The sequence below is a fragment of the Podarcis cretensis genome (genome assembly GCF_951804945.1).
Source record: "Podarcis cretensis genome assembly, chromosome: 6".
NCBI classification, from domain to species: Eukaryota; Metazoa; Chordata; class Lepidosauria; order Squamata; family Lacertidae; genus Podarcis; species Podarcis cretensis.
In genome coordinates this window covers 65625995-65647193 of record NC_137175.1, presented here as the reverse complement: position 1 = coordinate 65647193, position 21199 = coordinate 65625995, and the positions used below count along the sequence as shown (strand labels likewise).

The 21199-nt window shown below is 42.2% G+C and overlaps 1 long non-coding RNA gene across 3 annotated transcripts in view; it reads right to left on the bottom strand.

Moving 5' to 3' along the window:
- Positions 1-18522, bottom strand: part of LOC307219362 — a 107560-nt gene extending 89038 nt beyond the window's left edge. For 2 of the 3 annotated variants that reach the window (XR_013840379.1, XR_013840380.1), the window contains exons 1-2: positions 17309-18522; positions 16795-16891 (exon numbers count right to left, since the gene is read on the bottom strand). This is a non-coding gene — a long non-coding RNA (uncharacterized lncRNA). The remainder of the gene's footprint in view (positions 1-16794; positions 16892-17308) is intronic. The other variant, XR_013840381.1, reaches the window with a different exon arrangement.
- Positions 18523-21199: the final 2677 nt, after the last annotated feature.

Here is a 21199-nt window from a genome sequence, read left to right as displayed (position 1 = left end):
CAGGAGCTCCTAGGGCCATTCTCTTGAAAAACAAAGATGAAACCTTTCTTAAGTATGCTATTTAAGGTTTCATGTTTGTTCACAGGCAATGCACCAGAGATGCATTTAAATATTGCCATTTTGTCCTAGAGGCTAACCGTTTTTATTCCCTTTCACAGTTCAGCGCTTAGGACATTTCAGTCCATGCCAGAACTGTGATAGGATAATACAACCTCAGCCTTCCCAAATCTGGTGCCCTCCAAATCTTGTTGACATCCAACTCCCATCAGTCCCAGCCAGCTAGACCAATGGTCAGGGATGATGGGAGCTGTAGTCTAAGACATCTGGAGGGTGCCAAGTTTGGAAAGGCTGCCCTGCACATCGCCTGGGGAGCATGGAGAAAATAAACAAAAGCACAATTTGTCAGGTTTCCATTGTGATGAGATAGTAAACAACACGGGTTCAATTATCCCTGGAACAGATCACATGACCTGAACTGTGTTGAGCCAAATCAATTCCTTGTAGGGCATCTATGAACTAGGAGAAGGGCCATAGCATCGGCTTTGAATGCGGAAGGTCCTAGGCCCAACCCCAATATCTCCAGTTAGGGCTAGGAAAGACTTTTGCCTCAAACCCTGGAGAACACTGGCCTGTCAGTGTGTATGGCACAGAGCGTTTTGCATTATAGAAAGGATTGCAGACCCATGAAAGTTTTGTTTACATGATCTGAAATGTGAAGTTGGACACACCATTGGATTTGGTTTTTTGTTATTTATTTTGCATGGGCCTGGAAATAGATTGAGAAGGTCCAATTGTCATGCTATAATCTTTAGCTCTTGCGTTGTCCTTGGCAGCACAGAATCAGTGAGGCTGCTCCAAGCTTTGTCATCAAAATGCTACCAAAATGGGGGTGGATTCATCTAATGGGGCCCATGCAAAGACTTGTGCTATAGGGCTATCCCCTTCCCTCTCCTTGCCCCATACAACCCCTGCACACATCCCAATTAGGTTGCAGGGGTTAGTCGAACCCCCAAAACAGCACATGGAGAGCTGATGTACTGATGGAGTGATCGCAGAAGCACTACGTTGAATTCCTGGTATCCAGGATTTGGTTTTTTAAAATTAATAATAATAATACAGGTATATCAATTCTGAATTCTGATCTAAAAATTCTGTTACTGGATTCTGAAATCCACCTTATAAATTACTCAAGTGCTGACTACAGCAGCTCTCCAGGGTTCTCTCCCAGCACTTTCTGGCAACGTTGGGGACTGAAACTGGGATCCTTTGCATGCAAAGCAGATGCTGTATCCCTGAGCAACAACACTTCACCAGGCAACAGCAAGAAAGGGGAGATGGAGCAGCAAAGCTAGGACATCCCAGGGCTCATCCATGGGCTTCCAATAGCGCCAACCCCACATGCCACAGAATCTTCCTCTGCTTATTTTTTGGAGAACTTGTAGGAGATGAAGGGATAGAGGATTATATATCAGAGACACTTGTTTGTTTTTTCCTTCCTTCCTTCCTTAGCACTGAAACAGCGTTTTAGCTATCACAACCAGGGTAGGGCAGGAAACCATGGCTTGCCCAGGGCTGCCCCAGTGTGCTTCAGCTGAACAGCAAAATGAATGGAGGGTTCTCACATCCAAGCCCAAAGCTCCAGTCACTCTGCTATGCTGGGCTTTAAAGAGAACATTGTAGCAGTGGTATCGTACTTCTTTGTGCCCAGTATTTATCAGCTGACACCCAACTGCGCTGCTGCTGAATGCTGAACATGGGCTGACTCTTATGCAAGGATGAGTCACCTTCCCCATAGCAATATTCTGCCACCTACTTGGCAGACATGGCTACAATCTGCTCTGCACTCCGTCTTGCTGGAATCAAAGCTTGTGGAAAGCAGCCATGCTTATTGACTGAAGCCTCTTAAGATGTGTGGCAAAGGTAAGAGGGGTTTCTTCAACTTGGCTGCTGGGGTTTTACTTCCTGTTCAATGCCATGTTTCCATGGATGCTCTTCTAATGAGAGACTTCCTTCGGGGTACATTCTTTACATACAAGATACATTGCTTCTTTTCTTCTCTCTCTTATGCCCTGAGGATCTTCTACTACAAGAGTTTTGTGTTAAGGCTTTGCATTGAGGCAACATGAAAACAAGTCACAGAGTGACAGAAATCAAACCAAAATTGTCATTTGTTTTAAGTAATCACAGGGACTACAAGGGCCGACGTTTCTCTGCTTGGTGGCCCCTTTTTTATAGAATAGGACTAATGAACTAACATAGCATTCATTTATTATTGTGCCTCCATTTCTGATTTCATGCTCCCGCTGTGATTTCATCTCCCCCCTCCCCCAGTGTAGTGTATGTTGATCCAGTTGTGGTGTTGCTTCACATAGGTAATTTTAATTTCTTTTCATCTGCTTTATGAAACATGACAGCAAATGGTCTTAGACTGAAAGGCATGATATAAATGTAACTAAGGAAGCAAATAAATGAATAAATGAAATGATGGACAAAGTGAGCAAAAATAAAACTCACAATATAGGCACCGAGGTTTTGCTAAAGCAATCCTTTACCCCCAGCTGTCCTGTCAGGAAAAGATGGGCAAGGGATCTGTGCATGCCTAGCTCTCTTTTCTTGTTCTTTAGAGCACCTGGCAGACAGTTGCTAGGATGGAAGTAATTAGTATTAAATTATCGCCACTGCCATTTTCACCTGTTCCACTTACAAATCCCTGGAACTTCAGTCTTGTTCAATTAGGCTCTCACACTGCCATCTCCCACAAACACCTTTCTTTCTCTGGAATTGATCCCTAACCCAGAAATGATTTTATTAATTTAAACACACACACACACTCCTCTACAAATATGGTTATGGTGCCAATTCTTAACTAGAGGCGGAAGACACTATGCAGCTGAGGACCAAGCTACATATTAAGTGTCCCTTTGCATCATCTAGTGTGCAGATTTTCTATTTTATAAAAATACAAATCACATCAGCTGAGGGGTGAATGTCAGTTAATGGAATCATAAAAGATACAGAGAGGAGCAGTTAACTTTTTTCTCCTCCACTGCAGTCCTAGGGAAAATTCATTTTCTGAAGCTGGTGCTTTTCTTAATTTGGAAGGAAATTACCCATTGGCACCAGTGGGGGATTCCAACTCCCCCCATGCAAATACAGTGGTACCTCGGGTTAAGTACTTAACTCGTTCCGGAGGTTTGTACTTAACCTGAAACTGTTCTTAACCTGAAGCACCACTTTAGCTAATGGGGCCTCCTCCTCCTGCTGCTGCCGCTGGAGCACGGTTTCTGTTCCCATCCTGAAGAAAAGTTCTCAACCTGAAACACTATTTCTGGGTTAGCACGGGTCTGTAACCTGAAGCGTATGTAACCTGAAGCGTTTGTAACCCAAGGTACCACTGTACTAGCTTAAAAAACTGAACCCACAGCCACTGGATGCAATGATGCCTTTAAGATAATCTATAGTTGAATCCAGCTCTTCACCATTCACTTGTCATTAATCCCCTCCCAACCCTTGCTACTAAAGAAAATGGGTATTTTCTATGTGCATGTGTAGATAAAGAGAATAACTTCTCAGTCCTGTGCATATCACCTCAGAAGTATGTCTTATTGAGTTCTATGAGACAACATGCACAGGACTAAGGGCTTAGCCACACCTTTCCTCTGTACTTTCCAGGCATGACCCACACTTTAAAGCTCTGTATCTCAGCCCCCCCCCTTTTTTGCTCCATGATACGCCACTCTTTAAAGCTGAATTGGACCAATTGGTAATCCATTAAAAACCCAAATAGCTATTTGCTCCAATTCTGCTTTAAAGAGCAAGTTTTCGCAGGGGAAAGGGGGTGGGGGTTCAGACACAGAGCTTTGAAGTGCAAACCTGTGAATGGAAAGAGCAGGGCAAAAGGGACGTGTGGTTGTTCTTCATGCACACTGAGGAAGCTCTCAACAAATCACAGTATTTGGCCAAATGTGCCATAAGGCTGTGATGGCTAAAATGATGCTTTCAGCTCCTTGGAATGAAAGAAGGATAAAACAACAAATTTCTATACCATATTTGGTTGGTCTGGTTGGTGCATCTTGTGTGTTCCAAGTAATCTCACTCACATCATCTCCTACAAGCTCTCAAAATGTTAGGGAAATGGATGCTGAATAAGCAGAGGGAGAGCAAGGGCATTAGAGTCTGACACTGTTGAAAGCCCATGTGCATACCCTTGAACTGCATATGAAGAAAATAGTATCTTTGGCTAGGTAAAGCAGTTCTGCCTTAGAAAGGCCAAAAAGTAAAAGGAAGAAAAATCCTCTGCTCTCAGTTCAGTGGAAATGCATTGTGCTTTTAAGTGAGCCATCTCACAAGAGGCAAATGATGCTCCATGGCTGTACAGGTTGAGCATGTGTATCTGCTGCTCTGAAGCACCACAGGAGAGCCTGCGCTTACAGAACGTGACATGTCAAAGCAATCTGTGCAGCAAATTTATGCAAACATTCAACATGTGACCTTTATCTATAAAGCTCAGGCTTTAACCAGCATGTTCTCTCATGTATCATTTCAATGCAGAGCAGTAAAAATTCGAGATATTTTGTTATTTTTGCCTCAAAATTCGCTTCCTCTCTCCTTCCTTGAAAACTTCTTCTCTGGTGATTCTAATGAATCGGATCATCTCTGGGCTTGAAAAACAAAGAAGCTGGGAAATCTTTAAGGCTATTTCAGGCTCCAGGAGGTAGGGCAAAGCAAAGCTATGCTCATTACTCAAAACTAAACCCCACTGAAGTCAATGGAGCTTACTCTAAAGCAAGTGTGTATAGAACTGAAAGTGTGATGCCACTTTGAACAGTCAAAGATGAGGATGCGGTACATGAATTGCAGCGAAAAGAATCAGAATGCTTGTGAGTCCATGCATGCAACTAAGAGGAACACATGACCAGTCACATGCTGAATCAAAATGACACTGAATGCCCTTCCAAATCTGGTGGTAGGGCTTGGTTGTCTGCAGATGCAGAACATGCCGTGGGATTTGCATAGGTGCTCAACAAAATCTACTGCAATTCCAGAGGAATCAGGCCAAGTGAGCTACACAGTCCCCAAGTCCTGTTTACAAATCCAGGCTCCAGGTATCTTGGGCATAAGGGAGCTATGAGGCCGCCAGACTCTGAGCAAAACTAGATAAATGTTCCAGCCAATTTTGACAACAAAAGTTACGGAGTTGTCCATTTTGATTCAATAATGCAAGTATATTTGGATTGCAAATCTGAAAAGCCGTTATTAGCTGCAGCCTTAGCTCCTATGGCTACCAGTGTCAATATCTGCTTCAGAACGCCTTTGATGTCCCCCCAATGGACATCAAAGTTCTTGTGTTCTGGTGGTTTCATGAGTGCTAAGAATTCACCACTGTCTACAAACCCAGCTTAAGAAACGCTCTTTGCAGGCTTTGCCTTGTTTCCTGAAGATTCACTGAGCCAGTTTTCAAACAGACGAAGGCAAGCGAGGCAAGTCAGTTCTCTTGCCATGACCTGCCCAGGTCTCTGCGTATTTATTTAGGTTTTTAGTACTGTAAGGTAGATAAGGTCAATGAGCCTGACAGTTTGTTCAAGCTTTGTTTTTGTCTTTTCTACCACCCTAAATGTCATCTGCATTCTCCCCCCCCCCCTCTGTGTGTGTGTGTGTGTGTGTGTGTGTGTGTGTTAAAGGCAAACAAACTGTATTGCAAACATTTATGTTCTGTTCATTATTATTTTTCATACACATATTAAACACTCACACATCCAAGCTTTCCCAGAACCTGGGTAAGAACTGTTTTTTGGGTCAAGCTGCTGTGGATGAAACAACAGCTTGACCCAGGTGGTACTTTTTGTTTCACAATATAGATCCATTTACTATCCATTTTCCTTTAACTTCATTCACCAAGCTTTTCCCCCCCGGTATCTCCTTGCCCTACACAACTATGTATAAATTTTGATTTTTGCAGCACAGTTGACCTACAAAGATGAAAACAGCATGAGTCTGGAACCTGAATTTGGCTTTATCTTTCTAGTTTCATTTCATTATGTTTTACCAATACTGTTTCTTATGTTCATTCCCTTTGTGAAGGGATTCAATGGGACACAGCCTTTGAGCTTTGTATGTAAGATCAATAGAGACCCACAGCAACAGAGTCATACACAACCAAATTGCATGAGGGAAGGTGGGTTCAATCCCTCCTCCCTGGCACACCTCCCGCACTGACAAAATTCAATTGTGGGGGGCGGACATAAAGGCAGGAGCCAATATTTAACTATTATCCCACTTCTGGTGCAGAGAGGTGACGTAAACTCTTGGATAGGATTGCCCCATATACACATTTCTGCAAGCAATTTCCCCTACTATAATCATGCTGTCTTCAATGTTGTTATCACCAATACATGTATTTTTATGCATGTGCCTTCTAAACTTTAGAGGTGTCTTTGTGGGGACTGCCACCAAAACGGGGAGACTAAAAGCCCCCTTTATGCATAATCCTTTGAATATAACTGTTAAAACATCAACATTTCGGCAGAATTCTGGTGCTGCATCAGGGAGCTTTGCGCTGCATCTTGGGTACAATGCAGCTTGCAATGGTCACAGAGCAATCACGCCTATAGAAGCAATAAGGCTAAATTTGCTACACTAACCCTTTAAGAGGTGCAAAAACAATCCAAGTTTCTCCTATTCAGCTCTTTTCCTCATATCTTATCAGGGTTTTTGTTTTGCATGTGAAGAGGCTGAGGAAAGAGATGGAGTAGATAGAGCAGGAGAAGCCAAGAGGTCTCACCACCTTTCGGCAGTGTTGAACTATGTTGCACTCTCCAGAGTATGAGCTGGTGACTGAAATAAGGCCCAATATTAACAACTGAAAGAGGAGCATCTTCTCTAACTAATCAACACATTCCTTTGTTTAAGAATGCCGTGAATAACTGCACATTGCTGTTACAAGCCCAGGAATAGACTTTGAATGCACTTAACAAATGTCTGATATACAAATTATTCAGTTAATTGCACCATTTAATTGATATAGTTGAGCAATCCTTGCAGCCTTAGCTAAATTGAACTCATTTTCTCTGGTGTATAATGAATGCATATCATATTGGAAAACAAGGAGAAGATTAATATGCCATTGGAGAGGAAGAAAAAGCTGTGGAATGTTTGGTCATGTCCATTATTGCTATATTTGCCAATGAACATTTCTGAATGCGAAGCAGGTACATTATATGAGGCAAGGACAGTTCTATTAAAGAGTGTTGTTCAAGGCATTCCAATAATTTCTGTGTAGGTTTTCCTTTCTACAGGGTGTTGCATTCTTCCTGAAATGAATGGCTTGGGTTTGCATGGCACGAGTAGGAAACAGTCCAATGCCCAAATCTAAAAACAAACCACTACAACCTGACCTTTTGTAGACCAGAAGACCCAGAAGAGCTGCGTGAAGCAGAGGGTGGGTGAAGAGAGCAAAGCTTGCTGCAGGCTGAGAGAAATGAACCAGCAAATAAAACCTCAGAGACCAATTGTGGAAGAAATAAGCTCGGAATGAAATGAATATAACAATTTGAAAGGCAGTGCTGCTGAGACCAGGTCAACTGATTTATATGAAATACAAACAAATTCAGACTTTCATAGGAAAAGACTCTGGTATTGACTGGGAGTCTCAAAGAGGTCTAAACAGATGCCTTACTTTACCATTCCTTTTGGAGCAGATTTTCAATTTATTTCCTTTTTGTTGTTGTTGTTTATTTGTTTGCAACAGCTAAAGTATCTTAAAGGTAAAGGTAAAGGTGACCCTGCCCGTACGGGCCAGTCTTGACAGACTCTGGGGTTGTGTGCCCATCTCACTTAAGAGGCCAGGGGAGACACTTCCGGGTCACGTGGCCAGCGTGACATCGCTGCTCTGGCGAGCCAGAGCCGCACACGGAAACGCCGTTTACCTTCCCGCTGGTAAGCGGTCCCTATTTATCTACTTGCACCCGGAGGTGCTTTCGAACTGCTAGGTTGGCAGGCGCTGGACCGAGCAGCGGGAGTGCACCCCGCCGCAGGGATTCGAACCGCCGACCTTTCGATCGGCAAGCCCTAGGCGCTGAGGCTTTAACCCACAGCGCCACCTGCGTCCCTCTTAAAGTATCTTAGAGAAGCTTAACTTGACCAGTGCCTACAGACTGGAAATATTGGGGCCATCTGAGGTTGCTGTGGTCATTTCAAATGTTTATGCAAAGAGACTGGCCCACAGCTTGCTTATATTTATTTTTAATTTGGAATTAATCCTCATAAGTTAAATGGAAAACTTAATATGCTCATTGAATTTCTTAGATCTCAGAATACCACCATCTGGAAATGGATGATTTCAACTGACATTATCATCTGGCATGTTTGACAGAGAGTGTAGTTCTTGCATCTTGAAATAATTTTGGACTGCAATCGTATTCACACTTACTAGGTAGCAAGTCTCATCAAACACAGTGGGACTTCTAAATAGATAAATATACATAGGATTGCACAGATTATTGCTGTTTGGGGCATCAAGGTCAAGGTCAATGGTGGTTCAAGACAGGGCTAATAAGCGGAAATAATGATATAAAAAGGAAAAGGTCAAAGCTGTAGCAATTCATGTCTTCATAATAATTCTTTACATAAAGAGCATTTAGTATGCTGCTTATTTCTTCCCACATATAACATTCACAATGCTGGCATAAACAGTGAATTGATCTGAGAAGCTGATCCAGTCTCTTAGAATGCATACTCAAGATCACTATGGCACCTTTTCTTGAAGATATTTTGTTTGAAGATCACCTGGGAATCTTTGCCAGTTCCTGTTACTTTCTCACTTGTCTGCCTCAAATGCAGACCCATACTGGCCCACAACTACCTTCATGGCATGGTTGGTGACAGTCTGACAAGGTATTATCCCCTCCTTCTGCATGACTTCCCCACCCTCCCATCACCACTTCCTTCAACATCTAACCACTTGGTTTCCAGTGAATCTGATACACTGTCAATTCTACCACTGGCCCTTTCTAACATCTGTTGAAATTAAAGGTAGAGAAAACCATGTCAGTTTCAAAAGGCATGGTTCATGTGAACCAGCACTGATTAAAAATATATATCTGCTTTGAAGGAAAGGAAAAGAGCACACTGCTGGCAAAATTGATAAGTTCTCCCCTCCCACCCACACGCACACACACCAGCAGATGTCAATAAGGAGAGGGAAGCATTTCATGTTTACCTTGCCTTTTTCTTAACAGAGAGCAGGGAGGTGCAGGAAATGGCTATGACAAAGAGTCCATCATCGAAATGGGTATGACTCAAGGAATGTTAATCTGGGCCTAGGTCAGTGTGACCAATGAGCCACTTTCCTCCAGAAATGAGAGGTAAAATGTCTAGAGAAGCCATTCCCAATGGGTCACACAAATGGTGGACTAAAAATGCACTTCAGGTAATGTCATTTGCTCACAGGTGACCCAAAACACGCAGGAATAATAAAATACCATTCTAATTATTCCTTTCTGTATCACCATCAACAATTTTAGAAAGCTGATACAGTGTTACCTTGGGTTAAGTACTTAATTCGTTCTGGAGGTCCATTCTTAACCTGAAACTGTTCTTAACCTGAAGCACCACTTTAGCTAATGGGGCCTCCTGCTGCTGCTGCACTGCCAGAGCACAATTTCTATACTCATCCTGAAGCAAAGTTCTTAGCCTGAAGCACTATTTCTGGGTTAGCGGAGTCTGTAACCTGAAGCGTATGTAACCTGAAGCGTACGTAATCTGAGGTACCACTGTATAAGCACATTTAAGCTTGCACAGCAGCATGAGAGTGAAGCTCGAAAGCACTGTAAATGGTACATGTAAAATTGATCATCACACATCTTCCATGATTGCTCTCAATAAGAGATGAATATTGCCAATTGAGGCAGAATCCTGTGGTCTACCTCCTAGCAGAGCCTGGTTACCGGAGGCTTGTTACCCACAAAAGCTTCTGCACTATTTTCCTATTGTCTTTCAAGAACAATTTGAGGTGCTGTTTTTGACCTATAAAGTATATAATGTGGCTCTTCAGCTTTTAACAATTCTTTTTCAAACAGAGCCTATTGAAGACTTCACCCCAGGGAACACTATTAATCAATCAGTAAGGCTAGATTACATAAAGAACTTTCTTTAAAAAATGGGAGGGGGAGACAGTCCCTGACTAATACTGGCGTTTATTTCAAAATCACTGTGCTCCAATCCAGAGAGGGGCATAGGGAAAAGTGCACAATGGGACTTTTTTGTTTTCTTTTTCCCCTGAAGTCAATCTTCCTTTCTGCACCTATCCTACACTGCAAAATGCTTTCTAGAAAAGCTGAGAAATGCTTAAAGCAGGTTGTGAAACTTGCCATATAGAAAAATGGTACTTTCTGGAGCATGTCGACCAACTCAAAGATGAATAAGTGCACATTTGTCTTTCCTTTTACATGCACTCAGGTAGTTCTCTACCCTTTCTCCCATTTGACAGACAACCATTTACCCGAAAACCACATGATGAGATGCTCGCCTATAATTTCTGCCTACATGGTAAAGGAAACCTTAGAATTTCCTGGCATCCCCCGATTTCTGGTCAATTCTAAGTGGTATAACAGGATTCTCCACACCACCATGAGGGCAGATGTACAGATGACCAGTATTCCATAGATTAAACTGTCCAGCATTGTAATTTATCACTTAGTGAATTGTCCACTGTACTGAAGCTAAAAAAAATGTAGTCTTGTGCTTCCCTTTTCCCCAGAGCAATTAGATGCCTGTGGAGAGCTGTAAATTATTGACTTCTCTTTTTTACACCCATTGTAAAGGCTTACCTTTTGGAGCAAGGAAGTACAGCAACGTCCTTCCAGGAGAAGCTCTGGAGCCAAGTGAGGATTAACAAGTAAGATCCACCCTCTATTGTGTGGGCAAGTAATCCCTCCCCTTACCTGGCCTGGTTTCCCTGGCAACGCTTCCCCCAGGTGGGACTGGACAACTCACTGGGGTAGGCGGGGACCTCCAGGTATCCCACCTGAGGGAAGGCAAAGCCTATGCTGATGGGGCCACTCCAGATCCAGGGCTGCACGCGTCCACGCAAAAGGCGCCCCCCGTTTTAAGTGGGGAGCGGTCATTGTGATTCTACAACATAGGAAGACAGCTTGTACCAAATTAAACCATAGGTTTATCTAATTCAGTATTGCCTATAATGTCTATCAACCACACTCCATGGTTTCAAACAGGAGTCTTCCCAGCCTCACTTGGAGAAATCAAAGATTGAACTTGGGACTTTTTATATGTAGAACATGTGATCTACCGCTGAGCTACAGAGCCACATTTTCCTTTCTAGATGAAAACAGTATTGGCAACATCATGTTGTTCTAGCCGACTGTTTCTCACTAAGGGGGTACCCTGTGGATCAGGAAGTCATTGTGTTCCTAGCTTGCTCAGACCTACTGTGGAAACTTTGAGCTGTAATACTTGGATTAGCACCAGTCCACGACTTAAATGCATGCTATTATAGCTGGGCAACCAACTGCAAAGGAAGGCCTGGTTTCTACAGAACTATTTCATCTCCAGGTTAGATGATTGCAATGAATGGTATGTTAGATTGCAGCTAGACTGCTAACTGGGGCTGTGTAATGGAAACATATGGCGCTCCTCCATGGCTTCCAATACATTTCCTGGTACAACTCAAAGTGCTACTCCTGAAAAACCATGCATATGGCTTGGTTTCAGAACGCCTGAAGGATTGCCTGCTTCTACATCCAACCAAAACCATCTAAACAAACCTATTCCGAACACAGAAACCAGCAAAACAAAGAGAAGTGAAAGTTGTGAGGAAACAAAGTAATCACAAGTTCAGGTTTCTAGAATAGCTCCACATTTTTAAAAAATTTCAAGCAACACCTGTGCTAGAAGCACTATGGGGTGCATCCATAGGTTTCCTTTTTCTGGTGGAAGGAATGGGAACTTTGGATGCAACTCTACAATGATGCTGCAAAAATTCTAAAACAAAAACAAAAACTTTGAAGACTGTATATGACAAAAAATGAAGCATTTCTCCCATACAATGATCTCAAGACTCAGGCAGTAACTGTAATCAGCAAAGGCAAGCCAGCTGTTGTCCAATATCACTGAAAACAGATTGTAAAATATTAGCATCATTGTGGTTAAAAGGTGGTTGGACTCGATGGTCCTCGGGGGTCCCTTCCAACTCTACAATTCTATGATTCTGTTATTCCATAATATCTGGACATCCACATATAGATCAGGGCAAATTTCTTCCAGCTAGGAAACAAAGACTGTAATCCTGTACCCACTTATATGGAAGTAAGCCACACAGAACTAAGTAAGATGTTAACTAATAGGACTTACCTCTGAGCAGACATGAATAAGACTGCGTGGTGAGTTACAATTTTAGGAGAGTAATAAGATATTGGGGACGGTCAGTTTTGCATGTACACTGAATCGCAAGGAGATATGGGGCAAGTAAGAAGTGACATGATAGGTGTGTTGTGGGAGGGGGGGATTATTGGTTTGGTTCTTATTTTTATTATGTATTTTATGTTTTTATATTGTATTTTTATGATGTGAACCATCCTGAGTTCGAAGGATGAAGGGAAGTATAAAAATGAAAATAAATAAAATTTTAAATGTATGCGCAGCATGGGGAAAAAGAGGCTAGAGCTAAGATTTTTCTTTGTGTTTCTCGTTTTCATACTGGTTGCCCATTCAAAAGCGCAATGTCTTACACAAGAGCTTGCACAAACAGAGGGACTTCCTAGATTTCTCCACTAAATCCAAAGCAGCTTTTCAATGGGTCGAAAAGCACCTTGGATACAACCCAATGTTTTATTTTATTTGTTTTGTCAGCTGCTTTATTTTGTAAGTTGTACATGTGGGTTGATACAACTGTACCTTTCCTTTTCCTTTTAGAAAAAAAGTGGGGTTTTTTTTTACCATTAGCCCTCCATGCTGCGTGAGGAAAACTGAAGGGAGTTTAAAAAGCATTTGTGATGTGGCACAGCAGACTGCCATTCAAAGGGGAAATCCCACTGGGCATGCACATGCCTGAAGGAGCTCTTTGTATCCCAGCCACTGCCTGGATGAAGAAACGTCCAGAGACATGTTCAGAACATTTCTCTCGGCGCCCAAAGCCATTTCACAGGTAACAGCCCTAGTTAACACTGGTGTAGGAATCCACATATCCAACCTTAATCAACGAGTCGAATGACTGCAACAATTAAATAATGCATGCACAGCTTTCCCCATCCTGGTTGCCTTTGGACATTGCTGTACTGTCTATTCACAATCTGTAGTTTCTGGAAACAATTAAAGTCGTTTTTGTTTTGACAAACTTTTCCAGCTAGATGAAAAGGTCTCTCTGCCTTAGGTGTTTGTTTTCTGTTGTTTTTAAACCCATATTCCATTGTTTTTTATACAGTTCTAAACATGATTTCATCTTTTTTTCAGGGTATGTTTGTAAATCATCTTGGGCATATATGTGGAAGGAGATTAAAAACAACAACAACAACAACATCATCATCATCATCATCATCCCTAATGGCTAGCACCGGCGGGCGGGGCTGAAATTCAGCAACATCCAGACGGAAGCAGGTTGGGGAAGGCTGACCTAGGGCCTTGGTTGGAGGATAAATAAATTAGATATTCTGCTACAGTGTGTACAGTGTCTCCAAGATTCTTTTTTCTTATGGAAGGGCATCATAAATTAAACAGCTTGGCACAGGGGGGAAATTCCAGACCAAGCAAACACTCCAGAGCGTGCCTAATTTTTCTCTTGAACAAAAACGTATAGCAAACAATAGATAGAAAAGAGGAGTTGCAAGAGATAACACTGCGCTAGAAAATTGTTTCTTTGAACATTACAAGCGTGTATCTTTGACAAATTGTTCCTCCCTCGGCCCATGCGCCCAAACAGAGGCAGTGCTGATTATGTTATTTCCAAGGCTTTTGTTTAGCCAAACCTATTTTCTAAACAAGCTTCTGCAGAAGATGCTGCCTGTGTTTTGAAATGCTTCCTGGTATATTGTTTTCCTTGCAAAGATGCAGAGTCCTTGATATGACGCTTTTCTCAAATGCATGTGAATGCAGAAGTTATCAACAAAGAACTTTAATGAAAAGGAAAAGGAAAGCTCTACCTGAGCGTGAGCCAAGTCCCATTCTCCACTGTCTCTTTGTAACCTTATAGCGTAGGCATGCAGTTGTTTGCCAGGTTCCCCCCATTCTCCACAATACCTCTATTCATTACTCCCCAGTACGCCTCTTCATTATGAAATACTCTCAGCCCTACAGGGGCCACAGGCAGCTAGGGAAGTCTAATTCTGCAAGATTACTTGTCCATAACTTTGAATATTTAATTATACACAAAATAAGCAAGGAAAGTGTTAATATCCTGCCTGCTTTTCTACTCTAAGAATGTAGGATTTCAAGGCAGAGAAAGCCCAGATTTTATTTGGGGGGGTGTCTTCATGATAGCTAGTTTTTACTACTGTACAGCGCATGGATAAACAAGATGGAATTCTTCCAAGAGTCTTATCCTTGAAGCTTTAACCTCATGCAGAAGGCTTCATAATTTCAGATTTAAGCTTCCCATGCTGTTGCTGTAGTAGTGGATTCCAACCCATGATTTCACAATTGCCCGGGTCAAAAATGCCATGCTGTTTCTTGTATCTTTTTTTCTACTGCTGTGCACCATTAGTGCCTGTCAGCCACCATTTTGAGAATTCTACTGTGTCCGGTGCATGCAAAGAGTAGGTTCCAAAATGGCCAGCTACCAAATTTAAGCCAATGGCAAGCAGAGGCACACCACAGCAGAAGAAATTAGTTTAGAGGACAGTAGTTGCAGTAAAGAGACAGGAAGGAAGGGACAGTGTGAAAGCAGCATTCTTTTCTTTGTTTGTCCAAATGCTGAACAACAAACACAGATATCAGGCACCCAAATAAAAATACTAAAATAAGTTGTTACCCAACTTATTTCTGCTCTTGTCCACCTTTGTTTTCACTGTCTAGCCTACCTAGGTCTCTAGCTTAGTTAAAAATAATGTGTTTTAGCTTGGTTCTCTATCTGCCCACAAATGCTGGTTGGTGTGTTGTTTTTTTCAGAAGCCACAGTTCATTAAAAAAAAAGTGGAAAACACTCGCCGGCCTTGGATCAGTAGAAGCTACGAATCCCCAAAAGTCAACCCTACAAAAGAACTGACAGTTCATTACAGGGCTGTATGTCATCAATGAAACTGCAGGGAAGATCATTCATCTTGTGCCACCATAGCAACTGTGAATGTGTGTGTGAGAGAGAAAGAGAGAGTGGGGTAGAGAGGAGAGCCAAGGGTGTGCTTAATGTCTGTTAACTTGGTTTCCATGACAAAGACACAACTTGTATAGGAAACCCATACTATGCCCATTCTTATCAATGGCCTAAAGCAGCAAACAGTCAGGTTATCTGCACTGTAACATAGCAAAAAGCAGGCACAGTCATTTTACAAACATTCAGAAAGCTTAAGGGGGGGGTATAGACATTTGCACATGCCCCTATACTAACTTAGTGCAAGGATGCTTCCATGAAGCCTAAAGACACGACAAAAATCACAGATGGGAGAAGAACGCATAAGAGCAAACACCACCTTCTTTCCTTTTCCTGCTTCATAAATCATCCTGTTTATGTAATGTGGCCAATAAAGCAAGACACAGTTAAGAAAACATTCTTTCTTTTTTTATTCCTATGAAATGGTAAAATGATTGATGTTATGTATGGAAGAGTGTATAAGGAAGACACAGCGTTGGGGGATGATTTACTGATGCCCACTGAAACGTGGGGTTTGGGCACTGTAAAATGTCAGGCATTCAAAGATATAAATGATTGAAATAATGGGGAAATGCCCTTAAAAAGAGAGGACTTGTATGTAGTAGGTGAGGTGGGGGCTGGGAAAGGCATAGCAACAGTGTGTCTTCAGTACAATCCCACACTGCACACTGGGAAAAAATAGAAGTGATTTAAGAGTAGCAATTTAGCTCCAAATATCTAAAGACAGAACAGAGCTCTTCACCTTCAACAGGCAAATGCTTATCTCCCTGCCTTGGCATTTGTAAGACAATGTATTAGGGCAATGCTAGAATAATAATTACTGAGCGACTGTAAGCAAGTCGTTTTTATAAGTGTTGTGGTTCTGTTGTCTCTCCTGCCTCTACCTTCCCCTTCACAAGATAAAAGAGCTGGATATGTACTGTATGGTGGATATGTGCAGCATAAAAATGACTTAACTGAATTTGGATTTATGGATTCCCCGCCAAGCACAAGTTTACTGAAAGGTATCTCATGTAATATGTCAGGAATTATTGGGGCTGTGATGATGTCAACTGTGCCAGCAGTTTCTATAGGGCGTTTCTGTAGGTCTGAGCATCAAAACATAAATGTCATTGGTTCTGCTTTGATAAAGTAGAGGCAGGTTGGAGGAAAAAAGGGGAAAAAATACAACCCCTTCACATGTTTTCTGGGAAGATTATACATTTGACCCATTTGAAAGCCCATATAGGTCATTCGGGCAAACACAATCCTTTGCAATCAATGGCGCCACCGGGAACCTAGACCTGAGAACTGCCCTGAGATCTATGGATGAAGGACAATATAAACATTTAATAAATAAATCCATAATAAAAATAAAATTGAACTGGTGGGACACCTTGGTCACTTAGGTAGTGTCTAGGAGGTCCCCGTCTTCTTCACTTGAGAAAGGAACAGCAAACACTTAAGCAGTGGAGATGTACCTGGGGCCTACAGCCTCTTACCTTGATTCAGAAGGGGTCTCAGCTGCCGCAGTTGCTGCTTCACTGGGAGAAAAGTTGTGTGGTACCCTCTTCTGTTCTGGTTCTCTATCCTCCTCCTCTGCAAAGAAACAGTGGACAATGAAACATTGCGGTGCATTACCTTGTACATTACTCAGAAGTAAGCCCCATTTTACGTCCATGGGAATTGCTCCCTGTTAAGTGTTTCTTCCTGCAGAGGCCTAGGGCAATTGGCTCCAGAATCTGTGGCAAAAATGATGAGCCTAGCATCAGTTTCCAGCCAGAAGAAAAAAAAGTTACTCTGTTGGGATGCTGGAAATACTCACTGTAGCCTCCGCCACTGGGTAAGTTCTTGGGTTTGGCTGAAGGGGAAGAGGGTTTTTTGCAGAACCCAGTTGAGCAAAGTAAAATAAATCATTCATAAAGACAGCATTTTAAAACCTGCAGCTCCAAACTTAAATGATAACATCACAGTACAGCAGTCTGTAATGTAAACATAAAAATGTTGTTTACTTACATAACACTGCAGACTTGATTCAAGCAGAAAATGGCAGTCAAGTAAGTCAGGCAAAATAGACTTCTAGATTACAAAACACACATTTGAATATGGTGCCTGTGCTCAACAGAGCACAGACTACACCCTTTCTCCACAGCTGCAAGATGTAAAAGAGAATGAGCTCTGGACAGGAAGGAAGTACTGTAGTAAGTTTTTTCCCTATTGTTCTCTTCCTGCCCTGTGCAAACAGAGGACGTGACCTCACAGAGTGCCCTCTAGGAATTTGCAGGGAACTCTTATGTCTCTTAACCCTTTGTTCAGCTAGCAAACATGAAATCTGTATTTTGACTGGAGTATCATTGTACCAAATTAAATTCAAAGAAAACACACACAGACACTATCCCAAGCCTTTTCTACATGACATAGTTGCTTATTTGTTTTGTTTTGTAAGTGTTTTCCCTCCCTGGAGGCAAGGGTGGGATCTGCTGCTAGTGATTTTTATGATTGGCTAAGAAGAGGAGATGGACAGAAGCAACTAGGAAGCCTCTTTGTCACTGAGAATGTACTGTATTAATGTGATTGCGGGTGGCAGTAGGAAGATTGAACCTAGGGCTTTGGAGGCTGTTTATGACACGTAACGTGGCTGGTGAAAAGTTGCTGTTTTTGTTCCCTGTGACATCATTTTGAGACTCATTGCTTGAGGCGCTCTGCTGTGCTCAGTGCTGAAAGGTTACCAAGCAGGGAGAGACATGGAGGAAAACAGAGTTGTTGCCTAGAGGCACCTGTGGAGCCATCAAATGATGGAAAGCAACTGAGATCTCAGGAATGCCTGCTCAGGAAAAGTGCTTCTGGTGATGGCAGTGACACTTTCAGACTAAGAACCTGTAAATAAATCAGGACATGGATAGCAGTGACTACTGGGTTATTATTTTTTTCTGCACCTCTGATTGTTTTCTGAACTTCTGAATATGCACTGCTATTTGCTAATATATAATAAATGGGACACAGGTGGCACTGTGGTCTAAACCACTGAACCTAGGGCTTGCCATTCGGAAGGTCAGTGGTTCGAATCCCCGCAATGGGGTGAACTGCCGTTGCTCGTGTCGAAATGTCCAGAACCACAACAGCTCGGTCCCTGCTCCTGCCCACCTAGCAGTTCAAAAGCACATCAAAGTGCAAGTAGATAAATAGGTACTTCTCCAGTGGGAAGGTAAATGGCATTTCCGTGCGCTGCTCTGATTCGCCAGAAGCGGCTTAGTCATGCTGGCCACATGACCTGGAAGCTGTACACCAGCTCCTTCGGCCAGTAAAGCAAGATGAGCACCGCAACCCCAGTCATCCATGACTGGACTTGACAGTCAGGGGTACCTTTACCTTTAATATAAAATAAAAGCTGACCTCCTGATCCAGTCTGTTTTTAGTAGGCCATTGCCTTGCCTCTCGCAACATTGGTATTATTTATATGATATATGTCCTCCGTTTTGAACACCCATCTTGGCTGTGAACAAATTGTCTTTTACAGAAATTCTTCAACTGTGATTTTTACTTGAGGACAACAAATGTAGTTGTAGGTGTTTAATATAGGCCACCAGCTCCTTGTAGCAGCATAAGAAAAAGGTAAGGCAGGGGAAGTAGCAAGTTGAAATATATATATATTTCATTCAAGTTCTTTCCTTAAAAACCACCAGATCAAGTTCTTGCTAGCCGCACCAGTGACAGCCTTGAAGGATATATATATGGCTCTGAATGTTTAATGCTCTTGAAGTACAGCAGAAAGGAGCTAGTTTCTGAGCAGGACCAGCAGGGAAATAGAAGTCTGCATTTTTTAAAATGCAGACGCAAGTATTTCCTGGAATGTAGTTATGCTTTTTTCTTTGCACAGATTGAGACAACAGATCTCCATGTAATGGGGACAACTAGGTGAAAAGTTTTAAAATTGTTGTTACATGATTAGTGCCTATCTATTTTCCCATATCCCTCTTCTAATGTTGAGTTGCCCGTCTCTGACTCTTCATTTGTTGACTTTTTCTTTCTTCTTCTTCACCAACTGTTTAAAGTTTTAAACTATGTTTTGCATTGTTACCATACATGCTATGTTTGCAGCTTTGAAGAAAAGCAAAGTTGTTTTTTTTAAAGACCTGTTAAATAAATAAATAAAATATATTACAAGTCTGTGGGCAGTGTTTGTCATTCCTAATTTTATGTAACATTCTGTGCAGCACCTAATTTTGGGATTCTGTTGTCACGTTATCTAAAAACACAAGAAGAGTCCTGCTGGACCCATACCAAAGGCCTATCTAGTCTCTATTCTCACATTCTCTTCCCACAGTAGCCAACCAGATGCCCACTGGATTGGAAGCTGACAAGTAGGCCACGAGCACAATAGCACTCTGCTTCCTGTCATCTTCATCAAGTGGCGTTCTGGGGTAGAGGTAAAGCACTGCTATCATTGTAGCTAGTAGCTTTTTATAGCATTATCCTCCATGAATGTGTCTCATCCCAAAGCCATCTATGTTGGTGGCCATCGCTACATCTTTCTTCCAGCAATTCTAAGTGCAAGCTGAAAACTGTTTTTGCACCTAGCATGTCCTAATTAAATCTGTATAATGCCTAGTGAGTGTGATATTAAAATGGGCTTTTCTATCATGCCTAGCATTTATTACACACACACACACACACACACACACACACACACACACACACACACCAAAAATCCCCCCACATTTCAGACCTTTAAACATCCAACAAGAAGAGGAATGCAGGAGAAATGAGAAGCATATTCGCTACATCATGATGTGTTAGTTTGTGCCTAACAAACTGTTTATCCAACCAATAATAAAGATGTTATTGTTGTCAATGTGGTTCCATTTGCAGCCATTTTTTCATTAAGAGGGTGTAGCCTACCAGGTAAAGGAAGGTGATGGCATGAAATGCAATGAAAAGCCATGTCAAGTCTCCAGGTTTAAATTTGTTTCAGGATTCTAGGGGCAAACAGATATTGCACAGCTTTTAGAATTTCTTTATCTGCTGTTGGCTGTTTGGTTAGTATAGCTTTTGATTTTATTGCATTTTGTAATTCTTTTCTGAGCCACCTTGAACTTTGAGAAGGAGAAGCAGGGTATAAATATGTTAAAATCATCCATCCATCCATCCAATTAATGGCTAGAGCAGCTTGTGCTGCTGGTACACTGTAACGAGAGAGTGCTTGACCTGACTTTTCTTTGGTTTATTTTGAAGGAACAGGGCATACGTCTGGTTTGCATTGCATTGTGGCATCCATGACCTCCATAACCCTCACTCTTCTTTGTGACATAGAATACAAGACCAGACTTCCTGACTCCAGAGACTGTAAGGAGGCAAATGCTGATAAGTCATCAATGACATTGGGGAAAACTCCCCGTCAGGGCCAGCCCACCCATGAGACGGGGGGAGGCAACTGCCTTGGGCACTGAAACACCAAGAAGCAGCATCCCCCACAGCCCCCCCCCCACCAACAGAGAAGCAGTGGTGGCTTCCAGCAAGATCTCGTGAGAGACTGTGAGAGTTCGCAAGAGCTCATCAGAACCTTCCATCATTGCTGCTTCACAGGCACCATCACACAAGCCAGGTAAGGGGTCATGGCAGCAGGGTGACAGCAGTGGGGTGGGGCAGAACCTTTTTGTTTCACCTCAGGTGGCAAAATAGGATACAATCTCCTTCTCCCAGTCCTCTCCGAAAACCAAATTTTCTCCAAACATACATTAGGGTCAGCCCAGGCATAATTTATGACATCTTAAAATTAGAAAGAGAAAGCTTGTTTACTCTGAATTCAGGAATTTACGCAAGGCATCTCATGTAAACTAAATGAAAATCATTAAGCACATTTGAGAGAAAAGTTACCAACTTTTGTTTCACAAGAAACTTCTATTTTCC